Here is a 15,440-nt window from a genome sequence, read left to right on the forward strand (position 1 = left end):
TTAGCAACCTATCTTTATGCTACCCAATCTGTTTTCTACATGTCCAAATGCTATTCATTGTTTTTGAGACTTGTCCTTTGCTTTCCCATTCTTTTAGCAACGTTTGCTTATACTACCGACTAGTTTTACGACCTGTCTATGTGGTACAAGTTATTTTCGAGACTTGTCCTTTGGCGACCCGTTCTTTTATCAACATGTCCTTATGCTACAAACTATTTTTACGACCTGTCCATATGGTACAAAGTATTTTTGAGACTTGTCCTTTGGCAACAGGTTGTTTTAGCAATGTGTCCTTATGCTTTCGACTATCTTTACGATTGTCCATATGGTACAAAGTGTTTGTGAGACTTGTCCTTGTGCAACCCAGTCTCTTTGCGGCATTTCTATATGCTACACAGTATTTTTGAGATTTGTCCTTTGGCGACCCGTTCTTTTACCAATCTGTCCATATGGTACAACCTATTTTTAAGACCTGCCCATGTGGTACAAAGTGTTTTTGAGACTTGTTCTTTGGCGACCCATTCTTTTACCGATCTGTCCATATGGTACAATGTGTTTTTGAGACTTGTCCTTTAGAAAACCCGTCTTTTGGCAATGTGTTTTTATTCTACAGACTATTTTTACGATTGTCCATCTGGTAAAAAGTGTTTTTGAGACTTGTTGTTCGGAAACCTGGACTTTTAGCAAGGTGACTTTATGCTACAGACTATGTTTGATATTGTCCATATGGTACAAAGTGTTCTTGAGACTTGTACTCTGACCACCCGTTCTTTTAGCGACCTGTCCACATGCTATTTAGTCTTTTTTACGAAAAGTCCATATGGTGCAAGGTATTTTTCGTGACTTGTCCTTTGGCAACCCCTTGTTTTAGCATAAAACAAAAAAGGGTGTGGTATAAAGCGCATTGAAAATTTATAATGTACAATTTGCTTTTCATTTTCTTTGCCGTTGACTGTTCAATTTAATTTTGAGACTTATCCTTTAACGACCCGTTCTTTAAGTGACCTGTTCTTATGCTACACAGTCTTTTTGAGACTTGTACTTTGACGATCCGTTCTTTAGCGACCTGTCCACATGCTATTCAGTGTTTTTACGAACAGTCCATATGTTACAAAGTATTTTTGATACTTGTCCCTTGGCAACCCATTGTTTTAGCAACGTGTCCTTATGTATTAGACTATCTTTACGATTGTCCATATGGTACAAATTATTTGTGAGACTTGTCCTTCTGGAACCCAGTCTCTTTGCGGCCTTTTTGTATACTACACAGTATTTTTGAGATTTGTCCTTTGGCGACCAATTTTTTTAGCGATGTGTCCATATGATACCCAGTTTTTTTTTCAACCTGTCCATATGCTACTCATTGTTTTTGAGACTTGTCCTTTATCGACCAGATTTTTTTGCAACATATTCTTATGCTACAAGCTATTTTTACGACCTGCCCATATGGTACAAAGTGTTTTTGTGACTTGTACTTTTGCCACCTGTTCTTTTATCGATTTGTCCATATCATACAAACTGCTTTTGAGACTTGTCCTTTGGTGACGCTTTCTTTTAGCGATCTGTTCATATAGTACAGAGTATTCATGAGACTTGTCCTTTGGTGACCCTTCCTTTTAGCGATCTGTTCATATCGTACAAAGTATTTTTGAGACTTGTCCTTTGGTGACCCTTTTTTTTTTTGGAATTGTCCTTATCCTACCTGATCTATTTGTGACCTTTCCGTATTCTAGACAGTCTTTCTGAGACTTGTTCCTTGGCGACCCGTTCTTTTAATGATATGTCCATATGGTACAATGTGTTTTTCAGACTTGTCCTTTGGGCAGTCGTTCTTTTAGCGATCTGGCCCTATGCTACCCAGTCTTTCTACAACCCGTCCATATGGTACGAAGTGTTATTGAGACTTGTTCTTTGGCCCGCTGTTCGTTTTGCGACTTGTCAACATGATATCCAGTCTTTTTACGAACTGTCCATATCGTACAAAGAGTTTTTGAGACTTGTCCTTTGTTGACCCGTTCTTTTAGGAACTGTCCTTATGCTACCTGGTCTATTTGTGGCCTTTCGGTATTCTACACAGTCTTTATGAGTCTTGTTCTTTGGCGACCCTTCTTTAGCGATTTGCCTTTATGCTACAGTTTTTATGAGAATACTCGGCGACTCGTTGTTTTAACGATCTGCCAAAATCGCGACTCGTTGTTTTAACGGTCTGCCTACGGCGACCATTCTCTTAACGGTCTGTCCATCGGCGACCGTTGTTTAACGGTCTGTCCTACGGCGACCATTGTTTAACGGTCTGTCCTACAGCGACCGTTGTTTTAACGGTCTGATTTACGGCGACTGTTGTTTTAACGGTCTGTCTTACGGCGACCGTTGTTTTAACGGTCTGTCTTACGGCGACCTTTTTTTAACGGTCTGTCTTACGGCACCGTTGTTTTAACGGCCTGTCTTACGGCGACCGTTGTTTTAACGGACTGTCTTACGGCAACCGTTGTTTTAACGGCCTGTATTACAGCGACTGTTGTTTTAACGGTCTGTCCTACGGCGACCAGTTTTAACAGTCTGTCCTATGGCCTGTCTTTCGTTGACTCAGTTTTTTTGCGACCTGCCACAACACTGTTTTCTTGAAACTTGTTCTCTGGCAAACCGTTCTCTCAGCGACCTATCGTTATGCTGCCCGGTCTTTTTGCGGCCTTTTCATATGCTACACAGTTTTTTTGATATTTGTCCTTTGCCGACCCGTTCATTTAGCGATCTCTCGCTATTCCAACTAGTCTTTTTTCAACCTGTCCATATGCTACTCATTGTTTTTGAGACTTGACCTTGGCGACCCGTTTTTGTTAGCAATATGACTTATGCTACAGACTATTTTTACGACCTGTCCATATGGTACAAAGTGTTTTTGAGAGTTGTACTTTGGATACCAGTTCTTTTAGTGACCTGTCCACATGCTACCCACTCTTTTTACGAACTGTCCAAATGGCACAAAGTATTTTTGAGACTTGTCCTTTGGTGACCCGTTCTTTTAGCGATCTCTCTATATGCTACGCAGTCTCTTTTCAACCTGCCCATATGCTACTCATTGCTTTTGAGACTTGTCCTTTGGCGACCAGTTTTTTTTGCAACATGTTCTTATGTTACAAGCTATTTTTACGAACTACCCATATGGTACAAGCTATTTTTAAGACTTGTCCATATGGTATACCCAATGGCGAAAGAAAAAAAAGGCAAATGTTCCATCACTATTTTCGTTCAGTCCATTTTCCAGAATGGCAACATCTTCTATGTATGATGATAAATTCATTCCTTAAAGCAAGAAAGGGTGTGGTATAAAGCGCAATGAAAATTGTAATGGACAATTTGCCTTTCATTTTCTTTGCCGTTGACTTTACAATTTGTTTTTGAGACTTGTGCTTTGGCGACCCGTTCTTTTAGCGACCTGTCCTTATGCTGGCCGGTCTTTTTTCGGCCTTTGGATATGCTACAGACTATTTTTACGACCTGTCCATATAGAACAAGGTGTTTGTGAGACTTGTCCTTCTGCGACCCAGTCTTTTAACAGTCTTTCCTATGGTGACCCGTTCTCTTAACGGTGTGTCCTACGGTGATTTCTTCTTTTAAAGACCTGTCTTTTGGTGACCCAGTTTTTTTCGCGATCTGCCACTACACTTTTTTCTTGAAAATTGTCCTTTGGCGACCCGTTCTCACTGCCATTGTTAGTCAACCTTAATCTGCACAGTTGCTCGACTTGTGTTAATGTGAATACCACACACCCTTCCCCCTTCCATCCAAACTGATTCTAAAGGCATAAGAGATAATGTTTTATTTCAACCCTATCGCTGCGATCACCCACAGGTAGGTAGAAAACCTATACATAATAACCAAAACTAAAAATCAATAACAAGTCAATCAAACGATAGTTTAAAGTGGGATCCGAACCACTATGTGCCTCAACCAGGTATGGAACTCGGGACTCCTTGATTACAAGGCGAAAACGTATTCACTGCGCAATCGAGAAGGCAATTATAAATATCTCTGATACATAAAAAAATATCAAATAAATTCCCTTATATGTATTTAATACTAATGTATTTTTACATATTTAGTAATTTAATTTTATATTTAATAACATTATAAATATTAATCATATAGGCTCTTTCTTCTCAGTTGCTTGGTAGAAATTTGAAAAATTTCATGCACATACATAATATATATGTATAGTTTGTGTATGTCTGTGTAGACCACAATCTTCTTGCCCCCCCAAAAAAACATCAATCTTCAATGATTTCGCGCCCTGGTAGGGTATGTAGCTGCCTGGCAAAGTCCTCATTCCGTAAATTCACGAACTGCATGAAATCAGAAAAAGAAATATATTCCCCCCTCGATTTCAGAAAACCTGTTTCACAACCCACCCCTGTTCTTTCTGTGGTGAAGGAAACTCCAATGGGACAATGAATGTCCCCCCTATTTACTGCGATCAGCAAAAGAAGACGGCCTCGCCATCTATTGGCCACCGACGGAACTGCAATTTCCAAGCGCAGCGAGGTTTAAATGTAGGGTAATCTTCTATACCCTAACTATTCTATGTTAATATATAGTTTTGCCCGACAGAGTGGTATTAAATTTTGAAATTTGTGTGCATGTGCAAGCTTCTGATCAGTGTTAAAGTACAGTGAAGTGTAATATTACGATTTCTTTACGACCACATCTATTAATATGACTTCGATTCAACGGTACCTCTACTCACCAGTGTTCTACATCCCAGATCTTTGACCAAAACTGCCATATACCCGGCGGTAAGGGTCACGAAGAAGAAAAAGAAGAAGAAGTTTGGTTTGAATTTTGGCTTGGCTCAGCCCATAGGCTTAGCCAAATAGATATGGGAAAAACTGCTTAGCGATCATCCCAAGTAAAATGTAAATAAATAAATTGGCTCAGCCAAGTTGGCTGTCACTGTCATGTCATTATGTATTATGTAGTCCTTCGATTCATCTAGAAAGAACAAAAAGAACTGAAGTTTAATGGGTTCCTTTGTCAAAGCGGTCAGCAGAACACACCATGAAGCACTGAACGTGACAACTATATTAAGGTTGTATGATTATTGCACTAAGATGTCGAACTTGTTTGCCGTATTTCTGTTGCTCTAAATTCAAGCACCTATTCTAGCATAAAGTTGTGTTCTCGATAGTTTTTGTTATACCAGATTATGATCGAGCAAAATTAAAAAAGAAAAAAAAACGAAAGGTAAAAGTTCGGTATACCGGAGACACATTAAAATCTGATATTTTGTGTTTCGCATGGTTCGTACTTACCAAGTGTGTATTGCGGAACATAGTTCGGTAAAAATTTACTATCCTTCGGACACCTCTAATTTTTCCGTTTCGTCAATTTTTGACATTCGTGCTTACGTATCTGCTTCGCGGAACATTCCTGAAGGAGTAGAACATCTAGAAATTGCAAAATAAGCGAAAATAAGGCGTTAGTTTTCGGAATGGAAACTGTCGATTTTCGCGATTTTTTTTTGGATTCACAACCAAATATATACAGGGTGTATCAAAAAGAATCATCCGATTTCAAAAGGCTATATTTAGGAAACCAATGAACATAGAACCTTGCTGTAAATTGTAAAATACATGTTGGAATATAAAGTTTTATTTACATAATGTTTACAATTGCTCTATATGTCTACCTCTGGATGCACAGCATACAACCACACAATGGTGAAATCCATCCCATACTTGAGGGGGCATGTCTGGTGTTACTGCAGTCACTGCTGTTGTTATGTGGTTTCACAGCTCATCCACAGTTCTTAAAGGGAGGGGGGGGACATATACGGGGTCTTTCATGAATCCCCCACAAGAAAAAATCACAGACAGTGAGATCTGGCGACCTCGGTGGCCAATGGTGTGAAGCCAAATTGGTAGGCTCCCTACGTCCTATCCATCGTTGAGGAAGCTAGCTCATTGTTAAGAAATGAATGAACATCCAGGGGGCAGTGGTGGTGCTCCATCCTGTTGGAATATGAAAGGGAGCCTACCAATTTGGCTTCACACCATTGGCCACCGAGGTCGCCAGATCTCACTGTCTGTGATTTTTTCTTGTGGGGGATTCATGAAAGACCCCGTATATGTCTCCCCCCTCCCTTTAAGAACTGTGGATGAGCTGTGAAATCACATAACAACAGCAGTGACTGCAATAACACCAGACATGCCCCCTCAAGTATGGGATGAATTTCACTATTGTGTGGTTGTATGCTGTGCATCCAGAGGTAGACATATAGAGCAATTGTAAACATTATGTAAATAAAACTTTATATTCCAACATGTATTTTACAATTTACAGAAAGGTTCTATGTTCATTGGTTTCCTAATTATAGCCTTTTGAAATCGGATGATTCTTTTTGATACACCCTGTATATTCCTGATACTACCACGACACCAAATTTTAACTATGTTTGCCTAACCTAACCACGTGCCAATGGTTCGTCGGGCTAGCGTCAATGGTTCGTGGGGCTAGCGTCAATGGTTCGTGGGGCTAGCACCATTGGTTCGTGGGGCTAGCGCCAATGGTTCGTGGGGCTAGCGTCAATGGTTCGTGGGGCTAGCGCCAATGGTTCGTGGGGCTAGCGTCAATGGTTCGTGGGGCTAGCGCCAATGGTTCGTGGGGCTAGCGCCAATGGTTCGTGGGGCTAGCGCCAATGGTTCGTGGGGCTAGCGTCAATGGTTCGCAATTATTTCAAATTTCTAGATCCTGATACTAACACGACACCAAATTTTAACTATGTTTCCTAACCTAACAGAACTAACCTATTCACGCGCCAATGGTTCGTGGGGCTAGCTATTCTCCGTCAGAGAATTAATTTTCAACAAACAACATGAATTTCAGCTATGAAACATTCCCACATCACACAAAACACCTTCCCAATGTTCGACAATGCTACAGGAACTTATTACGGTAAGTAGTTTCTTCTGTAAAAATAAATAAATGTGTCCGAAGGATAGTAAACTAGTACCTCCCGGACATCTATAATTTCTCGGTTTTTAGCAAGGTGTCGTTATGCCATAGACTATGTTTACGATTGTCCACATGGTTAGGTTTTAACGGTCTGCCCTAAGGCCACCATTCTTTTATTGGTCTGCCCTACGGCGACCGTTGTTTTAACGGCTTGCCCTACGGCGACCGTTTTAACGGCCTGTCCATCGGCGACCGTTGTTTTAACGGCTTGCCCTACGGCGACCGTTTTAACGGCCTGTCCATCGGCGACCGTTTTAACGGCCTGTCCATCGGCGACCGTTTTTTTAACGGCCTGCGCTACGGCGACCGTTTTTTAAATGGGCTGTCCCACGGTGACCGTTTTTTTGAACGGGCTGTCCCACGGTGACACTTTTTTAACGGGCTGTCCCACTGTGACAGTTTTTTAACGGGCTGTTCCACGGTGACAGTTTTTAACGGGCTGTCCCACGGTGACAGTTCTTTAACGGGCTTTCCCACGGTTACAGTTTTTTTAATGGGCTGTCCTACAGTTACCGTTCTGTTAACGGGCTGTCTTACGGCCTGTCTTTCGGTGACCCAGCTTTTTCGCAACCTGCCGCTACACTGTTTTCTTGAAACTTGTCCTCTGGCGACCCGTTCTTTTAGCGACTTATCCATATGCTGCCTGGTCTTTTTGTGGCCTTTCCATATGCTACACAGTATTTTTGAGATCTGTTCTTTGGCCACCCGTTCTTTTAGCGATCTCTCCATATGCTACCCAGTCTTTTTTCAACCTGTCCATATTCTACTCATTGTTTTTGAGACTTGTCCTCTGGCCACAATTTTTTTTAGCAACATGTCCTTATGTTAGAAGCTATTTTTACAACCTGTCCATATAGTATACCCAACGCCGAAAGATATAATAGTCAAATTGTCCATCACCATTTTCATTCAGTCCATTTTCAGAATGTGGTGATCATGAAAACATCAATTGGCAGAGGACAACATCTGCTATGTATGAACATAAATTCATTCCTTATAACAACAAAATGTGTAGTATAAAGCGGAATGAAAATTGTAATGGACAATTTGCCTTTAATTTTCTTTGCCATTGACTGTACAATTTGTTTTTGAGACTTGTCTTTTAATGACCCGTTCTTTTAGCGGTGTCCATATGCTACACAATCATTCTGAGACTTTTCCTTTGGTGACTCATTCTTTTGGCGGACTGTCCTTTGGCAAACCCACTGTTTTTGCAGCTTTTCCATATGCTACACAGTATTTTTGAGACTTCTCATTTGGCGGCCCATTGTTTTGGCAGCCTTTCCATATGCTACACAGTATTTTTGATACTTCTCCTTCGGCGACCCAGTTTTTTTGCGACCTGTCCATATTGTCCAAAGTGTTTTTGAGACATGTCCTTTGCTTCTTTTAGCAAAGGGTCCTTATGCTACCGACTGTTTTCACGACCTGTCCATATGGTACAAAGCGTTTTTGAGACTTGTACTTTGGCCACCTGTTATTTTAGTGACCTGTCCACATGCTACCCAGTCTGTTTACGAACTGTCCATATGGCACATAGTATTTTTGAGACTTGTCCTTTTTCGCCCCGTTCTTTTAGCGATGTCTCCATCTGTTACCCAGTTTCTTTTCTGCCTGTCCAAATGCTATTCATGGTTTTTGAGACATGTCCTTTGGCGACCTGTTATTTTAGCAACGTGTTTTTATGCTTCCGACTAGTTTAAGACCTGTCCATATAGTACAAAGTGTTTTTGAGACTTGTCGTTTGCCGACCAGTTTTTTTCGCAACATGGTCTTATGTTACAAGCTATTTTTACGAACTGCCCATATGGTAGAAAGTGTTTTTAAACTTGTACTTTGGCCACCTGTTCTTTTAGCGATCTGTCCATATCGTACAGAGTGTTTTTGAGACTTGTCCTTTGGTGACCCATTCTTTTACCGATCTGTCCATATGCTACATATGGCAACATGCCCTTATCCTACAAGCTATTTTCACGACGTGCTGATATGCTCTACCCAACGGCGAAGGTAATAGTAGGCAAATTGTCCATCACCATTTCCACTCAGTCAGTTTTCCACAATGTGATGATCATGAAAAACAACTTTTTACATCCTGTCCATATGGTACAAAGTGTTTTTGAAACTTGTTCTTCGGAAACATGGTCTTTTAGTAAGGTATCGCTATACTACAGACTATGTTTACAATTGTCCATATGGTAGAAAGTGTTTTTGAGTCTTGTCCTTTGGTCACCCGTTCTTTTAGCGACCTGTGATTGTGACTCCCATATTTTTTTAGACTTGGTGTTTGGCGACCCATTCTTTTAGCGACCTGTCCTTATGCTGCACGGTCTTTTTGTGGCCTTTCCATATGCTACGCAGTATTTTTAAGATTTGTCCCTTGGCGACCCGTTGTTTTAGCAAGTTGTCCTTATGCTACAGACTATTATTTCAACATGTGCATGTACATGGTGCTTTTGAGATTTGTTCTTTGGCCACCCATTCTTTTAGTGACCTGCTCCATATGATACAAATTATTTTTGAGACTTGTCCTTTGACAACCCGTTGTTTTAGCAATGTGTCCTTATGCTTCCCAGTATTTTCACGATTGTCCATATTATACAATGTGTTTGTGAGAGGGGTCTTTCTGCAACCCAGTGTTTTAAGGGCGTGTCCCACGGCGACTTCTTCTTTTAATGGCCTGTCTTTTGGTGACCCAGTTTTTCGCGACCTGCCCCTACACTGTTTTCTTCAATTTCGTCCTTTGGCGACCCGTTCTTTTAGCAACCTGACCTTATGCTGCCCGCTCTTTTTGCGGCCTTTCCATATGCTATGCAGTATTTTTGAGATTTGTCCCTTGGCGACCCGTTATTTTAGCAACATGTCCTTATGTTAAAGAGTATTTTTTCAACATGTCCATATTGTACAAGGTGTTTTTGAGACTTGTTCTTTGGCCACCCGTTCTTTTAGCAACCTGTCCACATGCTACCCAGTCTTTTTTCGAACTGTCCAGATGTAACCCGGTATTTTTACGAACTCTCCATATGGCACAAAGTATTTTTGAGAATTGTCCTTTGGGACCCGTGTTTTTAGCGATCTCTCCATATGTCTGCCATTCTCGTTTCAACCTGTCCATACACTATTCATTGTTTTTGAGACTTGTTCTTTGGTGACCAGTTTTTTTTAGCAACATGTCCTTATTTTTACAAGCTATTTCTACGACCTGTCCATATGGTATACCCAACGGCGAAAGAAATAATTGACAAGTTGTCCATCACTATTTTCATTCAGTCCGTTTTCCAGAATGCGATGATCATGAAAAACATTAATAGGCAGAGGGCAACATCTGCTATGTATGAACATAAATTCAATGCTTAAAACAAGAAGTGGTGTTGTATAAAGCGCAATGAAAATTGTAATGGAGAATTTGCTTTCATTTTCTTTGTTGTTGACTGTACAAATTGTTTTTGAGACTTGCACTTTAACGACCCTTTCTTTTAGCGATATGTGCTAATGCTATACAATCTTTTGACAACCTGTCCATATGGTACAAGGTGTTTTTGAGATTTTTTCTTTGGATACCCGGGCTTTTAACAAGGTGTCTTTATGCTACAGACTGTTTTGATGATTGTCCATATGGTAGAAAGTGTTTTTAAGACTTTTCCTTTAGCTAACAATCCTTATGCTACCCAGTCTTTTTGTGGCATTTCCTCATGCTACACAGTATTTTTGAGACTAGTTTTTTAGCGACCCGTTCTTTTAGCTGCCTGTTCTCCGGAGACCCAGTGTTTTTGCGACCTGTCCATATGGTACAGAGTGTTTTTGAGATTTGTCCTTTGGCGACCCGTTGTTTTAGCTTCGTGTTCTTATGCTACAGACCATTGTACGACATGTCCATATGGTACAAAGTGTTTTTGAGACTTGTCCTTTGCCGACCAATTCTTTCAGCAACCTGTCCTTCTGCTATGCAGTCTTTTTGCAGCCTTTACATATGCTACAGTGTTTTCGAGACATCTCCTTTCGTGACCCATTCTTTGAACGACATGTTCTTATCCTGCACAGTGTTTTTGAGACTTGTACTTTGGGGACCCATTCTTTTACCGAACTCTCCTTATGCTGCCCGGTCTTTTTGCAGCCTTTCCATATGCTACACAGTATTTTTGATATTTGTCCCTTGGCGACCCGTTATTTTAGCAACATGTCGTTATGCTACAGACTATTTTTACGACATGTCCTTATGGTACAAAGTGTTTTTGAGACTTGTTCTTTGGCCACACGTTCTTTTAGGAACTTGTCCACATGCTATCCAGTCTTTTTACAACCTGTCCATAAGGTACAAAGTGTTTTTGAGACTTGTTCTTTGGAAACCTGGTCATTTAGCAGGGTATCGTTATGCTACAGACTATGTTTATGATTGTCCATATGGTAGAAAGTGTTTTTGAATCTTGACCTTTGGCCAACCGTTCTTTTAGCAACCTGTGATTGTGACTCACATATTGTCCTTTGGCGACCCGTTCTTTTAGCGATCTCTCCATATGCTACCCAGTCTGTTTTCAACCTGTCCATATGCTACTCATTGATTTGAATCTTGTGCTTTGATGACCCGTTCTTTTAGCAACATGACCTTATGCTAGAGACTATGTTTACGACCTGTCCATATAGTGCAAAGTGTTTTTGAAACTTGTACTTTGGCCTCCCGTTCTTTTAGCGACCTGTCGACATGCTACCCAGTCTTTTTACGAAATTTCCATATTGCACAAAGTATTTTTGAGACTTGTCGTTTGGCGACCAGTTCTTTTAGCGATCTCTTCATATCCTACCCAGTCTCTTTCTTCCTGTCCAAATGCTCTTCATGGTTTTTGAGACTTTTAATTTGGCGACCCGTTCTTCTAGTAACGTATGCTTATGCTTCCGACTAGTTTTATGACGTGTCCATGTATTACAAAGTGTTTTCGAGACTTGTTCTTTGGTGACCCATTTTTATAGCGATCTCTCCATATGCTATACTTTGTTTTTTTAAAGAAACTTTGTCTTTTAACAAGGTGTCTTTATGCTACAGACTTTTTACGATTGTCCGTATGGTACAATGTGTTTGTGAGACTTGTCCTTTGGCGACCCGTACTTTTAGGAACCTGTTCTTCTGCGATGCAGTCTTTTTGCAGCCTTCCATATGATACACAGTGTTTTTGAGGTTTGTCCTTTGGTGACCCATTCTCTTAGTGACATGTTCTTATGCCGCACAGTCTTTTCGTGACTTGTACTTTGGCGACCCGTTCTTTTAGTGACCTGTCCTTATTCTGCCCGGTTTTTTTCCATATGCTACGGAGTATTTTTGAGATTTTTCCCTTGGCGTCCCGTTATTTTAGCAACATGTCATTATGCTACAGACTATTTTTACATGTCCATATGGTACAGAGTGTTTTTGAGACTTGTTCTTAGGCCACCCGTTCTTTTAGCGACCTGTCCACATGCTATGCAGTCTTTTTACGAACTGTCCATATGGCACAAAGTATTTTTGAAACTTGTCCTTTGGCAACTCGTTTTAGCAACATGTCCTTATGCTTCCGACTATTTTTACGATTGTCCATATGGTTCAAGGTGTTTGTGAGAATTGTCCTACTGCGACCCAGTCTTTTAAAGGCCTGTCCTACAGCGATCTCATCTTTTAGCGGCCTGTCTTTCGGAGACGCAGTTCTTTTTCGACCTGCCACTACACTGTTTTCTTGATATGTGTCCTTTTGCGACCCGTTCTCTTAGCGACCTATCCTTATACTACAAAGTCTTTTTGAGACTTGTTTTTGGCTACCTGTTCTTTTAGCAAAGTTTGCTTATTCTACCGTTTAGTTTTACGACCTGTCTATGTAGTACAAAGTGTTTTCTAGACTTGTCCTTTGGCGACCCGTTGTTTTAGCAACCTGTCCACATGCTATTCAGTCTTTCTGCGAACTGTCTATACGAGGTGTTCGTGAGGCTTGTCCTTTGGCAACCTGTTGTTTTAGCAAATGTAATTATGCTTCCTACTCTTTTAACGATTGTCCATATGGTACAAAGAGTTTGTGAGACTTGTCCTTATGCGACCCAGTCTCTTTTCGGCCTTTCTATATGCTACACTGTATTTTTGAGATTTGTCCTTTGGCGACCCATTTTTATAGCGATCTCTCCATATAATACCCAGTCTCTTTTCAACCTGCCCATATGCTACTCATTGCTTTGAGACTTGTCCTTTGGCGACCAGTTTTTTTTGCAACATGTTCTTATGTTACAAGCTATTTTTACGACCTGCCCATATGGTACAAGCTATTTTAAAGACTTGTCCATATGGTATACCCAATGGCGAAAGAAATAAAAGGCAAATTTTCCATCACTATTTTCGTTCAGTCCATTTTCCAGAATGTGATGATCATGAAAAACATCATTAGGCAGAAGGCAACATCTGCTATGTATGAAGATAAATTCATTCCTTAAAGCAAGAAAGGGTGTGGTATCAAGCGCAATGAAAATTGTAATGGACAATTTGCCTTTCATTTTACAATTTGTTTTTGAGACTTGTGCTTTGGCGAACCGTTCTTCTAGCGACCTGTCCTTATGCTGTCCGGTCTTTTTTCGGCCTTTGGATATGCTACAGACTATTTTTACGACCTGTCCATATAGAACAAAATGTTTGTGAGACTTGTCCTTCTGCGACCCAGTCTTTTAACGGTCTTTCCTATGGTGACCCGTTCTCTTAACGGTGTGTCCTACGGTGACTTCTTCTTCTAAAGGCCTGTCTTTTGGTGACCCAGTTTTTTCGAGATCTGCCACTACACTTTTTTCTTGAAAATTGTCCTTTGGTGACCCGTTCTCTTAGCGACCTATCGTTATGCTACCCAATCTGTTTTCTACATGTCCAAATGCTATTCATTGTTTTTGAGACTTGTCCTTTGCTTTCCCATTCTTTTAGTAACGTGTGCTTATGCTACCGACTAGTTTTACGACCTGTCTATGTGGTACAAGTTGTTTTCGAGACTTGTCCTTTGGCAACAGGTTGTTTTAGCAATGTGTCCTTATGCTTCCGACTATCTTTACGATTGTCCATATGGTACAAAGTGTTTGTGAGACTTGTCCTTGTGCAACCCAGTCTCTTTGCGGCATTTCTATATGCTACACAGTATTTTTGAGATTTGTACTTTGGCGACCCGTTCTTTTAACAATCTGTCCATAAGGTACAAGCTATTTTTACGACCTGCCCATGTGGTACAAAGTGTTTTTGAGACTTGTTCTTTGGCGACCCATTCTTTTACCGATCTGTCCATATGGTACAATGTGTTTTTGAGACTGTCCTTTAGAAAACCCGTCTTTTGGCAATGTGTTTTTATTCTACAGACTATTTTTACGATTGTCCATCTGGTAAAAAGTGTTTTTAGACTTGTTGTTCTGAAACCTGGACGTTTAGCAAGGTGACTTTATGCTACAGACTATGTTTAATATTGTCCATATGGTACAAAGTGTTCTTGAGACTTGTACTCTGACCACCCGTTCTTTTAGCGACCTGTCCACATGCTATTTAGTCTTTTTACGAAAAGTCCATATGGTACAAGGTATTTTTCGTGACTTGTCCTTTGGCAATCCCTTGTTTTAGCATAAAACAAAAAAGGGTGTGGCATAAAGCGCATTGAAAATTTATAATGTACAATTTGCTTTTCATTTTCTTTGCCGTTGACCGTTCAATTTAATTTTGAGACTTATCCTTTAACGACCCGTTCTTTAAGTGACCTGTTCTTATGCTACACAGTCTTTTTGAGATTTGTACTTTGACGATCCGTTCTTTTAGCGACCTGTCCACATGCTATTCAGTGTTTTTACGAACAGTCCATATGTTACAAAGTATTTTTGATACTTGCTCTTTGGCAACCCATTGTTTTAGCAACGTGTCCTTATGTATTAGACTATCTTTACGATTGTCTATATGGTACAAATTGTTTGTGAGACTTGTCCTTCTGCTACCCAGTCTCTTTGCGGCCTTTTTGTATACTACACAGTATTTTTGAGATTTGTCCTTTGGCGACCAATTTTTTTAGCGATGTGTCCATTGATACCCAGTTTTTTTTTCAACCTGTCCATATGCTACTCATTGTTTTTGAGACTTTTCCTTTATCGACCAGTTTTTTTTGCAACATATTCTTATGCTACAAGCTATTTTTACGACCTGCCCATATGGTACAAAGTGTTTTTGTGACTTGTACTTTTGCCACCTGTTCTTTTAACGGTTTGTCCATATCATACAAACTGCTTTTGAGACTTGTCCTTTGGTGACCCTTTCTTTTATCGATCTGTTCATATCGTACAAAGTATTCTTGAGACTTGTCCTTTGGTGACCCTTCCTTTTAGCGATCTGTTCATATCGTACAAAGTATTTTTGAGACTTGTCCTTTGGTGACCCGTTTTTTTTTGAATTGTCCTTATGCTACCTGATC

Source organism: Lepisma saccharinum, chromosome 14, assembly GCF_977018435.1.
Source record: "Lepisma saccharinum chromosome 14, izLepSacc3.1, whole genome shotgun sequence".
NCBI lineage: Eukaryota > Metazoa > Arthropoda > Insecta > Zygentoma > Lepismatidae > Lepisma > Lepisma saccharinum.